Genomic DNA, 16,553 nt, shown 5'->3' with positions numbered 1-16,553 from the left:
GTTCTTCAAAAGATGTATGCTCACCCTTGAAGACATCGCCAGCATGTATTAATTGATGAGGCTTTAACTTAAGACTTAGTCTTGCATATTTCTGAAAAATTTACACGCAGAGGACAAAATGGATCTTAGTTACTGACTGGATGTACTCAGCACGTTTAAGGACTGAACATGAAACTACTAATCTAGCCGTTTTTCAAGAAGTAGAGCAGGCTTTTGAGCCAGAAAAAGCTTGAAAAGTTTGCCATGATTTTTTAGGACCTGTATGACAAGCTCGGTAACTGCATTTCCTACTTCAACAGTTCCATGAGTGTTATTGTTTGTTCAAGTGAGAGAAGCTCCTTGGAATCCCTGCAGCTAACATTCACGTGCACAAGTGACAAGTGTGGCACTCTGTCATCTACATGGTGTCTTATAGGACTGTCACTAAGCAGTCTGTTATTGAGGCACCATGAAATCCCTCATCCTGTCTGCCACAGAAAGCATTACCAAAGGTGTCTGGAGCTGAATGTACAAGATGCCCAAGTTTAACTAAAAATACAAATTATGATCACAAATGGGAAGCAAGGTATAATGAACTCTGTCCTCTGAAAATCAGCACAGATAGGACCTGGAATGGACAAACAGAACAACTCTTCAATTACAGGAATAAAATGTGATAGGCATGCACAAGTTAGTATTACTCAGGCATCTCTGACCTACCATTTTACTACTCAATATTTTATTGTAAGTCTCTGAGCCAAACCAAAAACCACGCTGATTATTTTACATTAGAGAGTCTGCTTCATTAAAAAGCAGTAATGCGGGCAATCTGTCATTCTGTTAGGGATATTTTTGTACTGAAAATGATCACTCCTGTAGTGGGAAAAAGCTTGTGGGCAGGAGTGAGGTGAGGGTGCTAAGTGCTACTGAAATACGGTCAGAGTTGAGGAAAACAGCCACATCACATACTGAAACTAGGTCATCCTTTGTATTTGGAACATGATCCATCCCACAGCCAGATATCAGGAATATATTTTTCCACAAGTAACCTTCTGCTGAGAAAATAAGGGAAACTTGATCTGATACTCATAATTATATGCAATTAAAACCATGAGGAAGCAAGACAGGTAGGACTTATGTGCTGAGTTTCTGTAAAATAGAAGGCAGAACTTCCAGGCTGAAAGGTAAGTGTTTAGTTTTCAGTCAGCTATGATCCAGGTCAGAATTTTCAAAATATAGCATCACACGCTGAAAAATTTGTCCAAAAAGTCTACATCCTTGGGCAGTTAGACAGCATTAAGCATATTGATGCTGCAGTCAGTGGCAGTCTATCGGCAGTCAGTGTTGTGCACCTAGCTATCCATACATTATGCAGTCCTGCATGAAAACCTTAAAGTATTAGCTGTCCAAAATATGCTTACACTGATATGCTCTTCCCACCCCTAACCCCACTTACAAAGGTGCTATCTGCATTGGTGTCATCAATAAGGTCTTTCTAGGAGAGCCCTCCGGATGCATCTCACAGAATGAACCTGCCTTGACAAAGCACCTTCTCAAGGCATTATTGTCCCTGCACACAGTTACATCCTAAATGTATGTGATGAGGATGAAATGGAAGTTCCATCCTAAAGAAACCAGAGTAGAAAGGAGGAGTGAAATGGGATGCTTTTCTATATATACCTGACCTGAGAGATACCAAGAATATAGCCTAAAGTGCTCCCTGGACTTAATCTCCAGGTCAAACTGGAACACAGATTTTTATAGATGTCATTTGTCATTAAGCCAAAAAAAATATTTTTTAAGAAAGACTTAGTTTCACCTTACATCTTATATATTTGCCATTTGAAAGCACTCCAAAGTCAGACAGAATAGATCAGATCACCAGGACAGGCACAGCCCTGCTAGAAGGTCAGTTTGCCCATGAGCACTCCCCACACCTGGGGACTCACCCAGTTATTTCCTCCTGGGAGTACCAGCGGAGTGGCATGAAGTCAAGTGAATGGAAATTTCTGTAGGTGAGTTGTATGAAAAGGTGGAAAAAAAGACCTCAGTCTCAGACTCAACCCTGCACTGGCAGAGCAGCAACATCATACAATTTCATTAATTATCACAGTTCCATTGATTTCAACTTGTATCAGCCAAGAATCTTGCTTAGTGCTTTGAGCAGCATCTGAGTGATTTCCTGTGTTAAGATAATGGGCAGGAAAATGTAACAGAGCTGTTAATTTCCATGCATTGTAGAAATACAATAGCAGCACAATCATCAGACTAAAAGACTGCCTCATGGAATTTCTTGCCACAGGATGTTGTGGATACTGGAAGATTGCTAGGGTTTGCAAGGAATTGAACAAATTCATTGAAGAAACATCTAATAAAGGCTTTTGAACACAAAGATGATCATTTGGCTTAGAAGTTCCCTGAATATAAAATAATTTTGGCAGCTGAATATTTGGGAATGTATCACTGTATGTTTGTTTTGTTCTTAAGCATCTACCACAAGCTATTATCTTTCAGTTGTTGCTGGTTCTTTCAAAAAACAAACAAACAAAAAAAACCAAAAACATTTAGAAGTGAAAATTCTGATTATATTTTTGCTCCTTTCACTATAAGCTGAGGAGTCTTTTTTAAGAAACGAAATTAGAAGGTTCGTTGGTAGATGAAGTAAACTAAAAGCCTGGGATAGCTGTATAAGGACTTGTTCCAGATGACAGCAGACAGGTCTGCAGGCCCCGACTTAATTATATATATCTCTGGGTCTCTACTTCCTGAAGATGCTGACATCATTTTAGGTTCACTGAAATGGTGTGCAGGCCTGGGAAGAGATGGCTCTTTGCTTGACCCCCTCCCAGCATAGTGGTTTAGAAATTAAGTCAACAGGCTGGGACTTCTGTATGTAAAAAGGTAAAAGCCAGAAATGTACATGTAGTCTTATGAACTATGAGCAAATGAAACCAAATGGGCTTTTGTTCTGACCTGACCTGAGCCCATCATACCACCACACAGATTAGAAGTTTGCTCACTCTTTCTTTTCTTGAGTTCAGATTTACTCTAATGTGTCTACATCAAAACATATCCCTTGATAATGGGAACAATTCCTCAAGAAATGTTCCTTCCAAGCATTTATCCTTGGACAAATCTGACTTAGCAACACCGTTCTACAAAACAAATATAAGCAGCTATGAAATTAAAAATTGCAGGGGAAAGTGATACTATCTTTCAATTAAATGGTACAAGGTTTGGTACTTAATAACATAAATTATGGTTGGGAAATATGTCTGTAGAACCTAACAACGTGAAAGAATAGTTTGGGTTTGGACTGAGCATTTGGCATTGTAAAGATTAAGCCAATTTTCATTGCTATAAAATCTGCTTCAATGCTTTTTTTTTTTTTTTACTATAAAGTAACTTATACAAATTTACATTTATATCACCCTTTATATCACCCTTTATATCACCCTTTCCAAAGTCAGGTGATAGTCACAGATCCACATGATGATAAAACAGACTACATGTTACAGATCTTTCACTCAGTTTAAATATTACTTCAGATCTGGAGGTGCCATAACTTTCCTCTCTCATATGTCCGTACCAAAGCTTGTAAAGGTCTAAGAAAACACCAACCAATGACTAAAAGAGCTTGCTACATGTTACTACTTTTCCTTATTTGAAAAATTTGCAGGAGAATTTTTTATTATTATTTTGCTCAGATTTTTTAATGAATGCATTTTGTCATCCCTCATGAGATACAGCAAGGCAGAGCATGTCTGAACCAAATAGCACCACAGCAGGCAGCTGACAAAAAAGTGTGGGTACTGCCTTTCCTTTAAGATTTTGGTGCCTAAAGCCTATTTCAATATTATACCTTCAATATTTAATGATGGGAATATTTATTCACATTGGTCGTTCTTAAAGTATAATAGTTTGCATGATTGATCTTAACATACATTGACAGTAGATAGAAAACAGGCTTTTTTTCCCATTTGCCTATGAAAGGTATTTCTCTCCAAATGAGTCAGTTCTTCATGCATCAGCAATAATGCTTTCTCCTATCACTATGTAAAAGTGCAGATGTTTTCAGGGATCCTGAGACACCTTTCACTCCATGCCTCACTCCTATTCAAGCTATATTATTTCATATTTTATTTATTTTTTTATTCATTCATATTTCATATTTTTTTCAGTTCACTGGAATGCTAACACCTAGAAATCTGAGGCAATTAAACCTAATTCAGACCTTAATCTAATTAAAGGGTTTACTTAAATCAAAATATTCAAATAAATAACTAAGTAAAATATGACACAGGTGAAAAATCACCAATAAACAATTGCTACCATACACTGATACCTGTGATACCACATGTTTTCTTATGATTAACTGAGACAACCACTAGCAGTTTCCAGTCCTTGGAGGCTGATATGATGTAGAGCTCACAGCATCAATTCCATCAGTTTTGCTGTCACAATGAGCGATTTTAGTATGGCTTAAGTTCTGTTCATGAATCTGGCAAACAATATACTGTGCTAACAATTGCATTCTTTCAGGGGAGTAATTAACAGAGTTGAAAGGGCAATGAATTTTAAGAAAAACACTGCAGCCTTTTTTTGGAGGCTTGCAGCTTTTGTGGATGAGCTGTGCTCAGCATCTCTTCTACATTATGTTAACTGCACTTCATCCAGTTTTGCATGGTGATAAAGTTAAGCCACAAGAAGTATTCCTCTGCAGCTAGCTTTTTGTCTCTTACCAACAAGCAACCATTTAAAAATTAAAGAAAAATATGAAGTTTCAAGAAAACATGCACTGGGGCTCAGATTTGGGTATACTTGCCATTTGCCAACTGACAAATATTCAGTGGATCACTAACACTTTGGAAAGTCTCCCTTAAAAATGCACAGATGTTCTTATCTGACTAAATAGAGAGGACTGTTGAAAAGATACAGTTCACTTCTGAACTTGCATCTCAAAATTCCTCATTTTGGAAACAGCAAAGGTTGAAAGGTTAGGAAGGTAATGAGAAATTAGACTCCATTTGAGAGACATCTAGTTTACAGCAGAATTTCCAAGACCAGAAATATCTTGCTGCCTCTGATAAATGAAAGGCAACCTCTTCCCCCATAAGTGAAGAAGACACAAAAAGGAGGCAAACGTTGATTTACTGCAAAGGAAACGTCTGTGAAAACACAACCTTCTCTTCTTATTTTCTTGAATAGTGAAGCCTTTCTTTTTGATTTTTCTAATCTAGCTTCTAATACAGTAACTGGAAAATATTTCACATTATTTAAGTCATAAACCACTAGTTCAGGTGGATTTGATTACCAGTTGCAGGAGGAGGCACATTTCCAACATGCTACCAAGTGAACTGACGTGTTTGTTATTCATGAATTCTTCATCTTGTGGAATCTTATCATTTGATTTATAGACTGTTTGGGTTTATAGCTTTTAGACTTATGCTCAGGTTTGTTTAGTTTTTGCCTTTTGTACTTTGCCCACTATTTATAAAATCAGAGGTCTGAGTAGGATTTGGCATTCCTGCACTCTAGCAAGGTTGGGGGAAGGTTCCCAACAGGGCACACACTTTTCACTTGCAACATGCTAACACAATTATGTTTTCCAACATATATCATGAGGAATAGGCAAGGAAAAAAAAGATGTAAAGCGAAGACTTTTCCCAATAAAACCACAGCTGTGGAACAAAGTAAACCTCAAAGAAAAAAGAACACCACTGACACCAAACAGCCTCAAAGAATGTTACCCTTAATCCCGTGGTTTCTTGGTAAACTCAGTTCTTAAAAAGCCTCACATAGTGACAGGCAGTCACTTAGCTACACCAAATAATTAGTGATCGAATAAACTTTAAGAGAATCACTATGTGATTTAGATCAGTCAACCTCTGGATAGTCCATGGGCCTAGAGTAAACCAGAGTAGATGTCACTGAATTCATCATTGCATCTTTTCAGATTTACTCCAGCTGAGGTCTGGCCCTTGTTGTTTATTCAGACATCTCAGTGTTTTCCATGTCCCTTATCTCTCTCTCCTTTCATGCCAAACCAGAATGGTCTCTCCTCTCCTGACCCAGTCATTCCAGTCCTGTGACTCCCAGATGATTCAAAGGGAAACCATTTCAAATTTTATACAGCAAGCAGAATTCCTTCTCCCCCCACTTCAGAAATTGAGGTAAGATGTGATTTTGCTGTTTAACACACAAAATAACTTTGCACAGAGAAAATGATCTTCTTCCTACACTGATAATAACTTTTCATTTTTTATGAGCATATTGATGCTACTATATTGCTATTATTCCTTGGCTTCTACTGAAGAAACAGCAATGAAAGTGTCTTTGTGAATGTGTGTGTGAGAAGATGTAGGAATGCAGGTATTTCTGTTGCAAAACAAAAGTGAAGCATGTTATCATGGTCTGGAAACAGCAACTCCACATGATGGGCAAAGAGAAAAATAGTTGTTGTTCCTGACAGTATTTTCCCAATAGGATGTCATCCTTACACCTACCATTTGCCTTGTCTAAGCTGGATAGCAGGTAAATTCTGTTAGCTGCAGAACTAGCATTCTGACAACACTTCCATGTACATGACACATGTCCCCACTGCCGAAGTGCCATGCCATCAGTGTGCGTGTTACTAGAGAGGAGAGTGGATGGATGCCCTGTTCTCAGCTGACTCGGCAAGCTGGGAGCGAGCAATGTGTCGAAGTGACTGCAGTGCTTCCTGTTTGGGTTGGCAAGACCAGCCTGCAGTTGAGTCTGCCTCCACTTTTATGCTATTTTTGCATGAATTCCACTTTGTATTTCTTCTCTACATGGTGGGATGAAGACTCAGCATAAACTTTTCTCTTCTAGCATAGTTTATACTAGGAAAAAAATGATTCTATTCCCACACTATCTGCAAAGATTGAAGCTTAAGAATTATTTGTCTACTAGAAGTGCTATGAACCCCTTTAAAACTGTAAATGAGTAGGCACAAAGATAACCATACAGTGAATGTTCATATACTGGCATTCACAATAAGGCCTAATTTGAATGAATGTCCAGAATCCTTTTGATTCAAAGCACAGAGGTCTAGTACTGTGATTTGACATTTTGACATTTAAATGATGAATGGTGAAATCTCAGTTCTACTGAAATTAATAGTCTTGCCACTGATTTCAGCAGAACCAGATTTTCAGGCATAGTGATGGCAGTTCATACTATCCTAATACAGACACATTATTTGCTTTAGGAAATAAAGCCATTTAGTTAAAATGAAGTTGAACACCTATTGTTACACTGCAGATGGAAGTAAGACTGAAGCCAAGGCTAACATTAGAGATTCTCATCCCATTATTGTGGCTTGGCTGCTCACCATCTGGTACACTGCTATGGTTAAATACTCGAGAGCTCCTACACTCTAGGGAAACAAACACATCCAGTGAAGATGTTTTCATCCCATTACTCTTCTTTCAGGAATGATTCAAACATTTTATACAGACAATGCAGTGACCTTTGGGGCATAGAGGTCAGCACATAAATGCTGCACTACAAGCCCAGTTTGCAGTTAATTTTATTGGAAGAATGATAAAATTGTATTGTTTTACATGAATTATTGCAATGAGTTGCTCAGTGGTGGAAACTACAGACTAGACATTGTGTACTGGGGCTTGTCGCACAGCCAGCAAAACCATTATCATCTATTCAACCACGCTTCATTTCCAACATTTCTTTTAGGATCATTTTTTCCTCGTGCTAATTAACTGCATTCACAGTTATACCACTATGAAATATGGCTTAATTTTCTTCTTCTGTAAGCATTCCAAACAACAAAAGAAAAAAAAAAATTCAAAAGGTTGATAAAAAAAAAATAAAATACTTGCCCTCTTTAGCTTTTGGAAAAAGAGAAGACCCTGGTCTGCCTTTGGCATGTATCTAAATGCACCTATCACTGCAGCTTGTCAATAGTGCAGATAAATTGCTCTTCAGAAAGGATTTGCAACCAATCTTATAAGAGTAGATATAGGGTCCATGTATACACACTGTTGTACAGGCAGATTACCTCCATATGCAAGGAGTATACATCTGGAGCCATCTGCAATGTCAGTTAAATAAAGGTGTTAGAATGTGTCACAAAGTTATGACCATGACTAAGGCACTTTAGGACAGTCCCTGTAATACAGGCTTGTGAGGGAAAATTTGTAACACAGTCTTCTCTTTGGATAGCAATAAAGCAATTTTTCCAGAGATGTTCAACAAAGCACACAAATCAGTATGTATGCCCAAAATCCAAGAATCAGACATACGCTTCAAAAAAAAGGAAAAGCCTTTTATTACCTTCAAATAAGCCTTGAAGTAAACCATGGAAAAGGAACAACAAATTCTTGTCATACTTTGTGACAAGTTATATTTAGAACTGACAGAATAATTGGTCACCACATAAGTTATTTGTTGGATATACTCATTTATTCTTCTTTAGATATCAGTTCTTTAGATATCAGTTTTGAAATTCTACTTTGCATATATTATATTACTCGGAAGGTGCTACAGAAAGTTTTGCATATAGGACTATTTCAATGTTGAAGTTTGCAGTATTCTAGTAAGTTGTAGGAAGCCTCTTTCCAGCCCCCAATGGAAATTATTTCTCTAATTTGTCATTTTTCCCATATGGCTGTGTCTCTGGGCTGGCAATCCAATAAAAGGAAAAGGATTTCTTGGATGTTTCTGTACACTGGGTCTGAGCTAGTAAGAGCTCTGAGAAGTGGGGCTACTCAGAGAGGTTGCACAAAGCCCAGTTCTAATAGGGTCACTGCTAAACTGTATGCAAACTGAACCAAACACAGAATTCCTGGGGAATCTCTGCGTTGAGATCTCACAATACCTATATAATGTCTGATTTCCATTACCCAACAATCCCAGATCCCCATGATCCTAAACAATTCACATAGATAATTGATTTATAGAACAGAATCACAGAATATCCTGATCTGGAAGGGATCCATAAAGATCACCAAGTGTAACTCCTGGCTCCACACAGGACCACCTAAAAATTAAACCATACATTAAGAGCATTGTCCAAACTCATCTTGAATTTCAGCAGGCCTGGTGCTATGCCCACTGTCCTGGGGAGCCTGTTCCAGTGCCTGACGACCCTCTTGGTGCAGAAACTTTTCCCTACACCTAGCCTGACCTTCCCCTGTCCCAGCTCCATGCCATTCCCTTGGGTCCTGTTGCTGTCCCCAGAGAGTGGAGCTCAGCTCCTGTCCCTCCACTCCCCTTGTGAGGAAGCTGCAGGCCGCCATGAGGCCTCCCCTCAGCCTGCTCTGCTCTGGGCTGAGCAAACCAAGGGACCTCAGCCATTCCTCATACATCTTCCCCTTCAGGCCATTTACCATCTGTGCTCACCCTGTTTGTACACTCTCTAATAGTTTTATGTCCTTTTCATATTGTGGCACCCAAAGCTGCACATAGCACTCGAGGTGAAGCCGCCCCAGCACAGAGCACGGCAGGACAATCCCTCCCCTCGGCCGGCTGGCAGAGCTGTGCCTGAGGCACCCCAGCGCATGGTTGGCCCTGCTTGCTGCCAGGGCACGCTGCTGGCTCACATTCAGTTTGCCGTAAAACAAAACCTCCAGATCCCTTTCCATGGGGCTGCTCTCCAGCCTCTTGTCCCCCAGTTTGTACATACAGCTAGGGTTGCCCTATCCCAGGTACAGAATCTGGTACTTGCTCTTGTTAAATTTCACACATTTGGTGATTGCCCAGCCCTCTAGTTTGTTAAGATCTCTCTGCAAGGCCTCCCTGCCCTTGGGGAAGTCAACATCTCTTCCTAATTTAGTATCATCTGCAAACTCACTTAGTATGCATTCAAGTCCCATGTCTACATCATTAATCCGACACACAAGTAAAAATGGAAAAGCAAGTAATGTCCCCCAGATTCTTCACAAAGTTTGTTGTGCCCAGATGCAGGATGCACAACAGTTCATGTAGATGACTATGTTGTATCCCGAGTTCACAATCTACAGCAGAGAAAATCTATTCTAATGAAAGACTAAGCCGGTCTTTTTCCTAATTTATCTGAAACATGATCAGTGAAAAGAAGTCTTGGAATAGGAATATAAATGACATCTTTGACAATGTTTGGGAGGTATGCAGCTCACTAGATACCTGTAAGACATTAAAGGCTTTCCATCTGAATTTACCTAGAATGGTTATCTACAGTAAGATAACCATTCTAGTGCTCTCCCAGCATATATGGGGACAAGGATCCAAGTAGTTTTATTTGTTGATTAACTCTAAACATTATTTTTCTGGGCTTCTTTAAATACAAAGCTTTCTGCAGATGTAGGCTGTGTCAGTGCTCTGGTGCACCAATAGGCCTTAATACCATGACCAGTCTCACCTGGAGCCTCCACCCACACCCTCTGCCCATGGGCCTAGGGGCTCCATATAAGTTCAAGACTGGGCATTCACTACCTTTTTGAGCTGTATCAAGTGTGCCTGTCTCCAGCTCAGCTGGATCTGTTGGGTTGCTGTGGAGTTGCTTGGTGATCACCTGACCTGTAGATTGACTTCCTAAGTTGGCCTTGCACCTGCTTCATCACTGTGACCTTTTCAGATGTTCTGGACTCTTGGTTGACCCCAGCTGCCATCCACAGACCTGCCTTGCTCACTTCACTGAGGTACTGTAGGACTAAGCTCTGGCTGGTGAGGCCCTTGCCCTGTCTGTTACATTATTGTGTTTGGCTGCTTGTCCTTCAGTCAGCAGCTGTCAGTCTCTTACTGCTCCCTGGTAGCCTATCTTTCAATTTTTTCCAGATATAGAACACAGCTTGAGATCATGAATTATTTTTTAATACACTTTAACATAACAACATACTGTGTATTATAACTCAATGCAGGAGTCTTTTTTGAGCCCACTGACACAGCTTTTTAGGAGCACTATTATACCCTTCAGCTGTCCAAAGCTTACTTCTCTTTTAACAGATTGTCTTTTTTCTTTTTCTTTTTTTTTTTTTTTTCCTGGGTAGACTGACTATATGTACCATATTATCCTTACAAAAGCTTCACTGTTGCATACTCCTACTAGCAGTGTCTTTATCAGTTTGTTATTATACTATTTCAGATGGACTTTCATACTCCCCTCTGAATATAATCAAAGACTCTAAAAGTAAATTCACATCCAAAAGTATGAAATAATTTCAGTAAGACTGAAAAGACAATACAGTTGGCAAGGAGAAAGCCTGAGAAGTATGATCACAGATCCTTGCTCTTTTATCTACTGTTTGCTAGTTTACACCTTGTATCGGTTGTTATTCACAGTTATATGATCCCTACTTTTTCCCTGATGTCTAATGAATGTCACATTTTCATATGATCTAGAAAACAAATTGAACAGTTTTTTTGCAAGTGTCAGGTGGGAAACAGAGATATTCTTACTTCTGCATATATTTCAAAGCTTAATTTAAGTGTTAATACAAAGCAGATATTCTGAGAACTCAATTTGTTCTGGAGTGCTCAAGCTGTTGAGTACCCTTTGCTGAGGTAAAAGTATGCTGTATTCCACTCACTTTTGAAAAGCTTACAATAAGCTTGATAGAATGAGCATATAAAAGATGATGGTCAACTATTGTAGTAGTTTCAAAGATTACATGAACGTATGTTTCATGTTGATGGTATTATGTGAGGGCAACTGAAAAAAAAGGATAGCATATGAAAATTATGGGACTTCAGCAAAGATTAATACTATTTTCACTATATTTTAAGTAAGTTAACATGTGAAAATACCAATAGAGGAAGAAATTGATGGATTTTCTCTTTTTATTGAAAAATTCAAAGATCTTAATTTCTCAGTTCCTACCAATGACACCCAGACAACCCTACCTTCTACCACTCCACAATGCAGCTGTCACAGAGGTGTATCTAGAAGATGAAAGGCTGCAAAGCTGCATATGAGACTTTTTCAGTTCAAGTTTACTGTGTCTGAGTCATTTTAATGTCTTTAGTTCCAAGATTGAAGACAGACTGAAATTTTAATACATGCCTAAATCTAAGAATGGTTTTAGCTATTGGCTTCATAAGGGATAGTCCTAAATGCATAGTTTTGTGCTTTCCTAAATTGGACCCCTACTGCTTAAAATAATTTTTTGAAAAGCCAATCATGGTGATGTTTTAAAATGGGAGTTGCTTAAGAAGATAATTAAAAGAATAATTACTATAATGAAAACTTAACATGTCTGGAAATGACCAAAATTATCACAGCTGTCTTCCAGGAGTTTAACTTTCTTCTTTTTTGTTAGTAAAAGCCAAGATGTATGAGATTTTCCAGCTTTACCATACAGTGGTGCATTTTTAGATTTGTGGCTAGACTGAGTGATCTTCAGCCAGCATCTGAGCCCACAGTCTTGCGTTCTGGTTTCTCGTTATTACCACTGCATCATATTTTCATTCTACAAAGTCATCTTTTTTTTTTTTCTTTTTTCAGTTAATACTGGATGCCACTTTCTGAAATTCACGTTAAGAACAACAAAGCAAAAAGAAAAGTTGCCATGTCATATGAGAGCATTGCACAATGATACATAAGGTGGACCCTTCTTTGCTATTAGTTTTATCAGCTGTGGCATACACTCAAATCAGGAAAAGACTAGTTAAAGTGCAAAGAATTATGCTGTTGGCCTTCAGTAATATTTAGTCAGGGTAAATTTTAGTAATGGTTTCTAGTTGCATTGTGATATAGCATGGCTGAACAGAGCTAAAAAACAGTTGCTGTGTCCATTATACCATAAAAACTTGTGTGGCTCTTACCTTTTAATAGGCTTGTAAGAGCATGTGGATGATATACAAACTTTTTGCTCCTTCTAGGAGAACTGGAAAAAAAAAAACTGAATTGGTCTTACTGAATATATCTATGTATTCAACATACTCATTGTCATTATGAGAATGAACATGAAACTAATTTCACTGAGTTTCGAGCATATAACAGCAATACCAGCCTGGCATCAAAGCTCAATGAATATACGTAGATAGAACTGTTTATACACGAACAATTTTGATGTTGTCGATCTCTTTCAAATAAAACAACTTGACATAAACAAGCACAACCTTTAACTATTACATTTTAAATAGTATTATTTGAGACTAACTATAAATTATTATTAATTCCAGGTTTAATTGTCAGTGTACACATCATACAGCAGATGTAAATTAATTACAGTAGAACTGCATTAATTTCCAACAATTCGAATTCTAGTTTTATTATTTTTCCCACAGATTGAAGTCATTATAATAGCATAAGAGATCTCTGAAACAATGTGTTTCATTAAAAGTCTTTTATTTATCCCGCTATTATCTGTGTACCACAAAGCTACACACTCATTTTCCAAATTCTGGTCAGATTAAAGAGGACATGCAAGTAATTTAAATACCTAGGCCTGAAAATCTGAGACATAATGCATTGGAAATAGAAGTTGGCTGTCAGTACAAAGTTAAAATCTGTAGAGATGCTGAGTTGTATATCTCATTTGATTAAATTATTTAAAATACTGATTTTGATGAGGTGGCTTCTAGCAAATATGTTTTTGTCCTACGCAAAATGTTAGTGTTGCATAGAATAAATCAATATTTCACGTACAATTTTGTATGACAGGACTTAACCTGTACTATATTTTACATATTACAGAAGCAAGACCTGTCCTTGCAGTGGGTTAGAATGATGACTGCAAAAGGAAAGCAGAGCTGAAGACACTCCTGTTACACTGATGATTGTTTTCTTGCATATTTTCTAAACACTAGCAAAAGGTTTTTGAAAGGGCAAATAAGTCAATTTCAGAAATATCAGTGCTGACAACTTGTTTTCTTTCAGAATTGCTGCCTTTAGAAAAAATTGCCTTAGGATGCTCTGTGAGAAATTTAAATTAATTTATTAACACTGCAGGATTTACTTGAAAGAATTCCAAACCTAAACATGAGCCTCTCAAATACCATCTTTCAAACTTTGTCTTTTTTCAATAAAAGCTGTCAAGTACCATGAGCAAGCCATGTTTATTTTTAGGCTGACAAAATGTATGTATTAAATATATAGGAAATCTGCCAGTTTGTGATATAGGCTATGTAAGGCTGAAGGAAAAAGTAATTACCTGGATTAGGGTACATGTGCAGAAGAGAAATGTGTTGATTCTGTACTCAGAATCTCTGGAAGCTTTTGCTTACAGAGGACTCCACTAGAAATAACTGAGTACAGTAACTCCAACAGGCTGTATTTCACCCCATTCATTGCAGCGACAAATCAAAAATTAAAGTAATATAACAAGCTCTTTAAACAGTGTGGTGTGCATTGAAGGTATAATCCATGCCTTCCAATTAAAGAAGGACTTTTTATTATCTATAATGGGGATAAAAGTGAATAATGTTGGAAGTAGATCTTGCTTATTTTTGTTATAGTTTTCCCACATAGCAGAAAATGCGAGAAAATAAAGTTTGGAACGCATTGAATGGAAGGAGATAATGAAATCAAAAGCAAAACAAGGACAAGTGTTCAAGGAGGAAGACAGCAACCGGGTCAAAAGCTGCCGGGAGGATAGAAAGAATGAGAGCCTTGACATTTGCCTGTGGAGATCTCTCAGTGAATGGAGAGAAATTAGAAGGGGTGGAAGGAACAGACTGATGGTAACTGATGAGAGAGATTTGAGCAAGCTTTTATGATGCGAAAGCTATAATACTGTTTGTGAGCTCCAAGGTGGAAATGAGTTCATTGAAAAAGAGGATATGAAGACAAGGACTGTTCTTGTCTCATTAGTAGAATACAAGGGGACTTGCAAGAAGAGTGAAGGCACGACACCTGAGTGTTGTAAATGGAAGAAGGTAGCCTTCAGTAGTATGGAAAAGGCATATAATACATTTACCAAGGTTTACCGACTTTTCAACAGTGCAGCACCCCTATCAAAATCACACTTAAAATAACATAAACCTTCCAAAGTCAACTATGCTATCAGATTGATGGAGGAAAGAATTGAGAATGTGGGAATCGGTAATTGAAGCTTTCTCTTCGTTCCCTCCATTGTGTTATGAAACCATGTTTTTAAAGAAAGACCATCACTTAATTTTACATTTCAGACTGAGGTCAAGCCGGCACAGCTAATGTAGCCTAGCAATGGGTTTCACTGCAAGTTGACAACCACTGGAATTGTCTATAAGTAAACAGAAGTAGCAGCAGTAACATTTTTCTAAGAAAGAGCATACAGAAGTCTCATCTCATTAAGCAATGTCTCCACAAAAAAGCATTGGCAACAGTGAAATAGCTGGTTTTATAAAATCAAGATTGAGATGAGCTATCTTTATTTGACTATGGTAATTGCATGGCATTTTACAAGATCTTTTTTATTAATTTTTTTGCCAAAATGCATAGTCCACATTTTTCTTACACGCTGTTATGGAAAGATGGCATTTAGCTTTTCCATAGCTGAGCGTGGCTTTGTGGAACAGAATATTGTTAACAATTAAAAATAGTGATTCAAAGAAAGAAGAATATTAGAATATTTTAAACTGTGGAATCTCTATGGTATGTACTTTTATACTGCATTTTAAGGTCTTTAGCAGTAGAATAATCATGCAAGGGTAATACAAGTAATCCTAAATCAACTACATGCAGTTCTATCTTAACTTCACAATTCACACTAAATTCTTTCACTGCACTAAGAATGAATTCAGGAAAAATATCCAAGGAGGAATATGGATTTAATTGTTATTGCTGTTACATTGCTAAAATAAAACAGCTGTGATCACATACTCAGCTAAAGCCATTGTTCAACAAATATTTTTATTAAATATCTCTGTAGTGAAGATGAGTCCTGCTCCCCAAGAGCAACGCAGAGCTCTTCCTAGACCACCCATTGCTCCCAAGGTAAAACAATTCAGCCAGCTTTTAAGGGGGAGATGCACTGGACACTATGGCAGTTCTGGAAAAACTCATGTTTGCTCACTGACATATTAAACTAGAACAACTATGTTTTAACATTCAAGTAAAAAGATAACAATCTTTTTCAAATCATTAATTTGACCACTTGCTAATGACAGCAACAGTGTTTCTTAACCGGCACTTTCCCAAAAATAACAATGACCTGCACAGCACACAGGAGGGAAGTCTCAGAAAACTAAGGTCAGTTCATTACAGAAGACAACGGGGGAAAAGCAGGCACATAGAAAGGTCAGAGGTACAACAGGAGCAGTCAGGAAAATAAATTGGCCAGGGTCATACAGCAAATAAACTGTGTGTCAGAGCTGTGAATAAAATCCAGGAGTCCTGACTCCTTGTTTCTGTGCTCTATTCACCCAATCCTAACCAGATTCTCTCTAGAAATGACTTTCTGGTACAGACTGTCCGAGAGACTGAAACATTTTTCCTACCTACAAAATAAATTCAACAAAAATGTATATAAGGGTTTACTCCATACAGTCACTCTAACATTTACTTCATGGCTGCTAATAATTTTGTTGTTTTTGTTAATAAATATCATTCCTCCATGTCAACAATCAAAATGTCTAAGTCTTCAGAACTGTGATTTGTCTATTCTATTGGGGTGTTTACAACAAATATTCAA

General features: G+C 37.8%; 2 long non-coding RNA genes across 2 annotated transcripts in view; one reads left to right on the top strand and one right to left on the bottom strand.

Annotated features, from left to right (window-relative positions):
* Nucleotides 1-16,553, bottom strand: part of LOC311443250 — a 59,783-nt gene that overhangs the window by 31,053 nt on the left and 12,177 nt on the right. The window lies entirely within an intron of this gene.
* Nucleotides 10,382-14,712, top strand: LOC311443249. The gene is made up of 3 exons (XR_014697149.1): nt 10,382-10,640; nt 12,443-12,541; nt 13,637-14,712. It is a non-coding gene; the product is annotated as an uncharacterized lncRNA (long non-coding RNA).

Source organism: Aythya ferina (assembly GCF_964211825.1).
Source record: "Aythya ferina genome assembly, chromosome: 12".
Lineage (NCBI taxonomy): Eukaryota > Metazoa > Chordata > Aves > Anseriformes > Anatidae > Aythya > Aythya ferina.
The sequence above is the reverse complement of the archived record's forward strand: the minus strand, read 5'-3'. Positions and strand labels throughout refer to the sequence as shown.